Raw genomic sequence first — 10,124 nt, 5'->3', positions numbered from 1 at the left:
GGCCCTAAATGATTTGCAAAGTCATTCTGCGTGTTTAAAATGGTGTGCCATCGGTGTTTTAGATGTAGGTCATCCACCTACAGTGTCTTACCTGGGCCCTGCTCTCACATCTGTGGGGCTTTGATTTCTTTAAAAACTAAAATGTCTAGAAATAGCTTTCTCTCTGGAATCGACCTCCGCAGCAGAGCTTCGCCATGCAGTCCTGTCCCTACCTTAATTCTGCAGTTTCCACTCGAAGATCTCAGACTCTGGGACCCTGGAGAGGGTCGTAGTATCCACTGTGAACCTCGAGGTTCTGAGCTTTGGTGTCCTTACTTAGAGAGCAATAAGCTTGGTCTTGTACATGTCACACAGATACAGATAACTAATTTTTAGGCCAACACTCAGAAGTAAGAATTTGAAATATGTGGTCATTTCACTTTACAAGGTCCTAACTTTTCAGTTAAATCCTTCCCCCCCCCAACCCCCCCCACCCCCCGCATACTGTTTCCGTAAACCCTAGTCAGCTATTTATGATTTTGAAGTTTCGGGTCGGCATAATATTAAAGCCCCGGAAGCTGCACCACAGTTTCAGATTAGTGTGGCATTTCTGAAGTTACTGTCTAGAGGTTTTTAAAAAGCCTTCCGTCTCAGCCATCTAGATTTGACAACACCCATTCTTCCCAGGAGAAAGGAAACAGCTGTTCAGTGGCATCTTTTCCCTTTTGGCATGAAAGTCAGTGTCTGCCTAACACAGAAGTATTTTTTACTATTTCCCTTTAATTTTACAGTAATTTATGGTTTGGATGAACCTCACAGCAACCCAAGTGATCCTGGGACAGGCAGTGGTCTCTCTCTCTCAAACCTCAAGAATTGCTGTGAAAACCTCAGTGGTAAGACTTTGTGGGGAAAGATGGAAGCTGGAAGTTCAAGATACTCAGTGAACCCAGGAGAGCACTCATAATATTTTTTTCTTTTTTTGCATTTGTGTCAATTGGATGCTTCCAACTGCAAGTAACATAAAACTAACTGTGACTTGTGCCTAATGACTTTAATTACTTGAGTGTAGAAATAGGTGATCCCCAAGGTTGGCAGTTCAGTGTTGCTTTCAAGGACCTCACTCCATCTTTTGCATTTTTACCTTCCTCTATTTGTTAACTTTCAGCTTCAGCCTTGGTCACAAATCTGACCACAGCATGGCTGCCACAGCTCCAGACATCACATCTTCATGTGGCAGCATCCAAAGCAAAAGAAGAGATAGAAAAGCGTTCTTCTCTATGTCTCCTTTTAATCAAGGAGAAAGCTCTTTTCCCTCTCACAGAAATCCCTTTTTTGCCTCAGGCCAGGACTAGGTCACATGGCCACCTACATAGCAAGATTTTCCAGCCCCTCTAGTAGGAGGAGGTCAAGGAGAGAAAGAAACTAGGAATGGCTATTGGTTGGCATTCAATAGTGTTGGTTACAATGTCCATGAAAATAAGAGCACAGGCTGAACACTAAAGAGAACCATACCATTAACTTTTAAGTTACTACCCTTTAGTGGCTAGAAACAGTTCAGAATGTCCTTTCTCTTTATTTCTGATAACATGTGGGTGATTTTATTTTATTCTGTGACATGTAATATTTTTCCTGGCTCTCCAACCAAATCTTCAATTCCTGTTTCTGTTTTATGAAACAGTTTCCAGGGTTCCACCATTGTTCTGGATTAACTTGCATGCTTGGAAGGGAGGGAGTTGCTAGTTAAGAAGTTCACACACACACTTAAGTAGTTCTCAAAAATCCTCCTCAATATACAGGGTCATGTATCCTTAGCTCTGCCGTAGTATTTGAGCCAAACCACAGCCTACCCCAGGCACCACTCTCTCCCCTGCAAAGCAGCAAGGTAGCCTTCACACAGCTATTTCATCCCTCAGCACCTACGGGGTTTTGCTTTTTATTTTTATTTTTTTGCCTCGGTTCCTTTAAGCTGCATGTCAACAGCAGGACTCCTTCACCTCATCTCTCTTCTCTTCCTCTTTTCCCAGCTTCCTGGTTTCCTCTTTGCTAACTATCTCCTACAAGAATAACCGAGAACATATATCCTTGATCTAAAACTCACGTGGTTGCAGGAAGTGTAAAAAATAAGTCTGCATGTGTTAGAATTTGAGGCTGGGGAGAGATGACTGGGCTTCTTTGGGGCTGGGACTAAAAGGCATCATGTTCTCTGTTGAACAATGTGCTCTTTGTGGGATGCTGCAAATTATTGATAATGTCCAGTTCCTTCACGTGACCCGGGATAGGTGTGCCTGCAGAGTGTGCCTACGATGCATGGATGCAATTAAATCACAAGATCAGGTGCTCATGAAAACAACCTGTTGAACCAAGTATGGTCAGTCAGTTCTGAGTTTTTTTCTGCACTAATATTTCTGTGAATGTCATGGCTTGGTTATGAGCACCAGCAAGTGCTGTTAGACAAGTGGTAGCTGGTCCCCAAAGTTTAAGACTGAGAAAAGTCTATTAACGTCCTCCTGCCAATTAGTAAAACCATGATTGTTTTAGCTGCACAATATCTTAATCTGTTTGTTAAACACCAGTTTTTACAGGCAGATAATTTCACAACCACAAATATGATGAGTTGGGAGGCCAGGGTTCAGCTCCCAGCCTTGCCACTTTAAACCCTTTAACCTTGCCAAACCTTTGTTCCCCCATTTCTAAAACCACAACAGTAATAACCATAGTGGGAATAAGTACAGCGCATTTGTTTACTGTATTCCAGGCACAGTTCTAGCGTCTTTACATGCTCATTGGATCTTCATCACATCCCTATGAAGCAGTGTACTGTAATAATCTCTGTTTTCTGCCAGTGAGGAAATCAAGGCAGGGAGAGTTGAAATAACTTGGCCCCAAAACACCCAACTGCAAAGTGGTGATGCCGGATTCAAACCCAAGCATTCTGACTCCAAGGAATAGAGACCCTGCCAAATGGGTAGCACTTGGTAAGGCTTGAATGAGGGCAATTATGTGAAGATGTTTTGTAAACTGTAAAACCACACATGCATGGGAAACATAACATAGTCCATGTGCCCTAACTAGGATCGCTTCGTAATCACTAGTAGTATTCTTAAACTGCCACCCAAACAAGAAAACTTCCCTTAGTATGCATGTTAGCAGCCACTCCAGAGGACCAAACAGGCACTTCTACTGAGAAAGATGCAGTATCTTAGCAAAAGAACATAATCCTTTGAACTTTTAGGGTATAGATTGTAGCAGGTATTGGAGGCATAAGAAAACCTACAGGAAACCAGTGTAAGCTCTCAAGTGCTGTCCTGCACCAGCCCTTCTATAAATCCTGGGATGATTGTGAGTGTTCACATTTTTATTTGGAGGTCTTCATATAAAAATATTGATGTTGACACTGTCTAAGCCTTAGATTCATCCAAATTTGAGGCCTTAAATAATTCTTTATTTAGTTTAGTGCACTTCTTTTTGTGGTGTGATAGTTAACTAGGATATTTCATTCGTAATCAGCCAAGTCAACCAAGTCAACCATCTATAGCACTACATGAAAAAAATAAAACAAATTTCAGATGTTTTTCAAAAGTTTCCCAGAAATCTGTGCTACCAAATCCTGACCAGGTCCTGGGAAATGTTCAAATTCTGTTTCATTTATGTAAAAACCTGCGCTCAGCTTTCCATGGAACCATGTGTCTCTGACTATTCTCAAGCAAAGCAGGACTTGCGATCTCAAAGAGGTAGAAGGAAGAATGGGATCACTTGCAGAGCACGCCATGCTTTTCACCCCGACCTCTTGAGTGTTAAAAGTATATATACACAACTTCACCAGACTAGGCAAATCCATAGAGACAGAAAGTAGATTGCTTAGGGCTGGAAGGAGGGGGAAATGGAGAGTGAGTGGTAATAAGACAGGGTTGCTTTTTGGAGAGAGGAAAATGTTCTAAAACTTAATTATGGCGATGGTTGCATACTGAATACACTGGGAACCATTGCACTGAATGGCACACTTTAGGTAAATTGTTAACTATATCTTAATAAAGCTGTTTTTTTAAAAAAGGCCATCTACGCCTTCAATTTACAGATGAAGAGCCAAAGCCAGAACATTGTGCAGTTGGCCGCATGGAAGCCCAGACTGCGATCTGAGTGAGCCAGCTCCTCCTTCAGTCCCCCTCCCTGTCTGCCACATGACTCCTGACTAGTCTCCCAGAATGAGGCTTTGGCTTCTGTGAAATCATAAATTACTTTTTACTAGGGTTCAGTGATAACTAAATGAAATCTAGTTATCATCTCTACACTGAATATGTTTGATGAGGGGCAACATCGACCCCTGCTCAGCTCAGGGAAAGAAACAGAAGTCACCCATTTACGAGCTGGTCTCCACAAGACCATGCTCATGCTCTGTTGGTGCCCCCAAGCAGGGGCAGGATTTGCTCATCTTTCATCCCTAGTGGCCAGCACCGTGCTTATGGCAGCCAAGGTGGCCAGGGCCACCTATCCTGACCACAGGACCTCTTTCAGGGACTGAGTCAGAGTGGGGACAATAGGGGATGCTATAACAGGCAGGACACCCAGAGGTCAGTCATCCAGGGAGCTCAGACCACTCAGCACCACGAAGACCCCTGACATGACCTTGTGATTCCCTCCCTGAGTCCCTAACTGCACTGACCCAGGCCAACACAGGCCAGCCAAGCGTGCCTCAGAGTTCCCCAACTGTGACCATCTTAGATGTCTGGCGTCATCTGAGAAAGACCATCCTACTCTGCTCCTGTTGTCCCAGGCCCAGTCCAGCTCAGGCTGCTGCATTCAGGAGGTCACATCAGGGGGTCGGGGTGGAAAAGCCCTAGATTGAGAATCTGGGGGTCCCTTTGAGCTTTCGTTTCCTTGCCTGTAAAATAAGGAGGTGAACCAGATGATTTTATTGTTCTTCCCAGACCCACAACTCTCATTTTTAAGCCCCTCCATCTTGGAACTCACTGAAACATGGCCCCAGTACTCATGGAAAGATAAAATTTAAGCATTTATGGAAAAGGCCTCCCATTAAGGAATGCTCTTACAGACATTAAAACTAATATAGGTTAGCAAAAAAAAGGAAACCTGTTTTTTTTTAATCCAACTCATTCTCATTCACCCCCAACATTGTCCTCACTCTCCATAATTCTTTATCCAAACTTAACTCCCCCAGGAAGCTGTCTAGGTCAGCCCCATTCTTCTCTGCGCCCCTCCCTATTGGTGTGCTGTGGCGTGGTTAGGAGCAGGGCTTTAGAACCAGGCTGCCTTGGTTTGAATCCTGTATGACTTTGGGCAAGTGACTAAACCTCTCAGTGGCTCAGTTTCCTCATCAGTAAAGTAGGGATAATAACAGCATCTACGTCATAGGGGCAATACAAGGATTAAATTATTGTGTATTTGTGAACACCCAGTACCTAGAAACAATTTTGTAAGTTTTAGCTCATCTTACTGTCTTGAGTGTGTTATTGTCTACTTACTGACATGTTGTTTTGTCATTGTTCCTGAACATCAGTGGAAGGACTGTCCCCTAACTGGTGTCCTTTCCCAGTGCTTAAATCATGCTCTGTACACAGCAAAGCATTTGATAAACACTTCTCTGTTTTCTGGGCAATCTGTTTCAAAATGAAGAAAGTCTTTCATCAGAATTTTTGTCCAGGATAATCTGTCCTTATTTTAAACTCTGGGGGAGTGTTGGAGACAAGAGTCGTCACCTTCCTGTTTGCCTTGTCTTGTGTTTTCCCTGAAAGCGTGCTTTAACTGTGGCCACCCTGGTACCTTGGGACTGCCCTGTACTGGGCTTCAGATTACAGGTTAAAATTAGCCACAGTACCCTGAGGGGGAGGGGACCAGAGGAGGCAGGAATGGGGTGGGAGTGGATGAAATAGAACTGCAGAGCAGATAATGGTATGGGGGCATAGACACAGGGCCCCCTCAAATACTGGCATCCACTGAGAGGGCACCGAGCCTACGGGTCCCCAAGGCTAGAAAAATCCTGAATTCACGCTGTGGTATCTGTCTCTTGTGCAAGGCCTGCTGCTGCTACATTTTAGCTGCTTGACAACTGGAATCTTCCAGACTGTTCCTTTTGTGATTACAGACTGTCTCTGGAGTAGCATGGTGTGGGTGGATGCAGTTTATAGAGCTACTTGGACCAGGAAGCCTACTCCTCAAAGGAACACTTGCTTTACACTCTTCCAGTGTTGTTCTTGCAAAACAACATAATATGTCAATCTGTTTGGGGGAAAGAAGAGGAGAAGGACATCATTCAATTTCAGGACAGAAATACCAGAGCATAGGCCAGCCCTGAATAGAGTTCAGCAGGAATTAGCTGTCATTTATGTATCCTCCCTCCCCCTCTCTAGGCCTTTTCCTCATTCCATGGTACCCTTCCTTCTGTCAAATGCCCACTGCCCTCATGCATGCTCAGTGCCCTAACCCATCAAAAATAGACACAAGCTCCTCCACTCTCAGGTAAGGAACAAACCTCACCCTTTTGTGTATGGCTTTATCATGAATGTGGGTTTTGATAACAGAGACCTAGATTCCAGTCTTAGCTCTTCTGCTTCCTACATGTCTGAACTACTGCAAATTACCACACCTCTCTAACATGAAATACAAGTAATAATGCTAACCACACTGGATAGTGTGCTTTCAGTTGCAAGTAACCGAAAAGCCAACTCAAGGGGGTTTAACCAGTAAAGAAATGTATTGACCCATATAATCAGAAGTTAAAAGGTGGAACAGACTGATTGAACCCTAGTGTCAGGGACTCAGGTTCTTTCTGCAGCTCTGCCTTCCATCCTCGGTGTCAGCTGCATGTTAAGTCCCCCTTCAAAGTCAGGATGGCTGCCAGCAGGACAAAGCAAGCCACTGCCTCCACCATGAAGTAGTAAAGGACACCAGGGAATGCTGTGTGCTGATTGGCTTAGACCTGGGTTTCTGAACCAATTACTAGCAAAGTAGGGACAAGATTACCATGATTGATATATAGACCAGTGGTTCTCAAACTTGAGCATACACCAGAACTACTTGGAGGACTTATTAAACCAAAGCTCACTAGGCCTCAGCACCAGAGTTTCTGATTCAGTAAGTCTGGAGAAGAGCCTGAGAATTTGCCTTCCTGACAAATTCTGAGGTGGCCCTGATGCTGTGGGACCCCAATTTGGCAACTACTAGCATATACTAATCAGGAGTACCTCTGGACTGGGGTCAATCCCCAAATTGCAGGTGTAATAGATGTTGGAGAGCTAACTGCGATCTTTATAACCTTGCAAAGTACATGTGGAAACTGTTTCAGTAATCTATCATTGCTGTGCAACTGAACACTTCATAACTTAGTGGCTTAGAGCAGCAACGTATTACTATTTCTAATGGTCCTGCGGGTTGACTAGGCCCAGCTGGACAACTTTCACTTAGGGCCTCATATGCAATTGTGGTCAGAGGTTGGGACCAGAATCACCCCAAGGCTACCCTGAGCTGGGCATTCAAGATGGCTTCCTCATTCACATGTCTGGTACCTGGTGTGGTTTCAGGGGAACTAGATTTCTTATGTGACAGTTCGCCTTCCCCAAAATGACTGTCCAAGAGACAAAGATTGAAGCTATAAGGCCTTTCCTGATCTAGCTTTGGAAACCACACAGCGTCACTTCTGCTGCATTCTGCTAGTTACATATGAGCCACAGATAAGCCCACAGTCAAGGGGAGGGCACTTCACAAGGACATGAATCGGAAGAGAGGCAAGGTCATTGAGGGCCTGTTGTAGGCACTGGCCACCAAAGGGGTTAAAGGAGATCACTCACGTCAACTTCTGAGTAGGAATGTAAGCAAAGCATTTACCACAAGTCCTCAAGAAATGAGCATGGTTATTATTGCTATTCTTTTCAGGAGGATTTGCTCATTATACTTTATCTGTTATTAAGGAATGTAAGACTTCCTCAACCAGAAAGGTTTTTCAGGCAAGTCACTAGCCAGAAGGTGAGGCAATATTTTCTTGGAGTGTGATCTTTCCAGTGTCCCCAAAACCATACTTACAATAACGATTTCCTTAACCTGGAGAGAGACCTGCACCCCGGGTATACCTACTAGTCAGTGGAAATGTTCCTTGTCTATTGGCTTCCCTGTGGCTCCTATATTGTAATGTTGGCTTTTGATGAGAAATTTTTTTTTTACTCGGGCTCCTGTAGATTGACTGATTTTATTAATAATTATGACAGCTCTTTTATTCTGAGCCAGTACTTAGGTAAAAGCTAGTCGTCCTAGTGACCTCATTCACATTTTAGTTATGGAAAACGTCTCTAGACCACCAGCTTATCAAGTTACTCTGTGTCACTCCCATTCAGCTGAAGACATCTGTTCTGAAGACAGACACAGCATCCTGATTTGAAAAACACCATGCGCCACTTCATTTCAGAATGGCCCCATAGATAGGATGATTTTTCTTTTCCCTGCCAAAAATGCACATATGTATCTTAGCTTTATACTTACCAGCCTTTCCCTTTTGTTTAGAGTGTGAGAGTGGATTGGATTTTTAGTCATCCGCATGACCAAGAGAAACTTGAGGGGCTTTCAGTTTCTGCATGTTGTTGGGGGTGGGGAAGGAGCAGGTACAATCTGTAAGAAGACCCTACTGGCTCAGAGGGAGAAAGCAAGGAGAGCCTGAGGAACTCGAGTATTTTGTTTGTCAGCTAAGGTAACCGAAGGGCCTGCCAAGCTCTGATGTGTTTAGACTTGAGCTGCATGGGGAAGAAGGCACACAGGCAAGTTCCCGGGATTTGTTTTGTGGGCTGAGTAGGCTTGAGTGTTCTCACTGGGCTATTTCTGTATCAAAAGCTATCTGGAACAATCTGAGAACCGCGAACCACTGCGGTTAACTGTAATACATCTCCTAGTCACTCTCTGTTGCATCATTTCCCCTCCATTTTATGCTTAAGAGAATGACTGTGGGTGCACATGTGTATGTCCGTGTGAGTGTGTATATTGTGTGTGTTCCAAAGTTTGTTACCATGGAGAGCTATTTGGAAAAGGCATCTTGCGAACCACTTCAACTGAACAGATAAAAAAAATGCATTTCAGAAATCAATGATCCCCTTATCTGTGTAGACTGTCTGGAAGGACACAAAAAAAAAAATAGTAACAGTAGTTGTTTCTAGGGGAGGGAACTGGGAGGTCAGTGGGCTGAGGGAGACTCACTCTTCACTGTGTACTGTTTAATGTTTTCTTTTTACTGTAAGTATTTCATACTTTTTAATACTGGAGTTTGTATGCCAAGGCTTCCCTTGGAAAACATTTGTTGGCTCACACATCCCCCTTGTCTCCTGCACTCAACTTCCCGGGAAGAAATTGGGAACCTCTGAACAGTCATGGGCTGAATGTGGAAAAGGAGTCTGACTGCCTTCTTGGATAGCATCCATTGAGATGGATAAAGTATGGTGAGGGGAGATACCATGTCTCTCAGATTTAACAGTAATCAATAATGACTTTAAACATTCCTCCTGGCAGCATAGCAGAGAAAATGCAGCTGGCAGGGAATGGAGCAGCCCACTGACAGCAGGGAGTGAGTTCGGCGTGTACGTGATGCTTAAAGCTCCCTGCCAAGCCAGAACGAAACAGCTCATCCAGGTTGGCCAGGGCAGTTCTGTGCCTGGTCACATGGAAGAATATTAAACACTTTCATAATGTGCCCACACAGGTTTTGATTCCCAGAGAGATGATGGCTCAGACTGCAGAAAGTGTGGCTCCCTCATCATGTATTCTTATACTCTCTCAGCTGATGACCCACTCCTAAACCGAGAATACAAATTACAAATGAATGTCCAATAGCACTTCCGCTTCCATCTTTACTATACAGGGAGTCCACTAAAATAAAGAGTGTCAACTCAGCTCCTCTCATTGACACTAATATTCAATATGGGCTAGCTGGATCCTACTGGACAGTTTCTAGTCATTGGAAATCATTAGCCAACTCAAGAGGGAGGAAAACATTGGCCATCACAAAAATAACTCTAGAATCGTGCAATCTGCCAACATTGGTCATTTGTGTTGAACTTGTTTTCAGCACTCTGTTAAATATGCCACACCCTACCACTGGAGCAATTACTCCCTCCTGTGAATAGCATATTAATGAGAACTAGAAAACTTCTGTG

Source organism: Phyllostomus hastatus, unplaced genomic scaffold, assembly GCF_019186645.2.
Source record: "Phyllostomus hastatus isolate PE091 unplaced genomic scaffold, TTU_PhHast_1.1 phas_contig_524, whole genome shotgun sequence".
Classification (NCBI taxonomy): Eukaryota; Metazoa; Chordata; class Mammalia; order Chiroptera; family Phyllostomidae; genus Phyllostomus; species Phyllostomus hastatus.
This window is presented reverse-complemented; position numbering follows the sequence as displayed.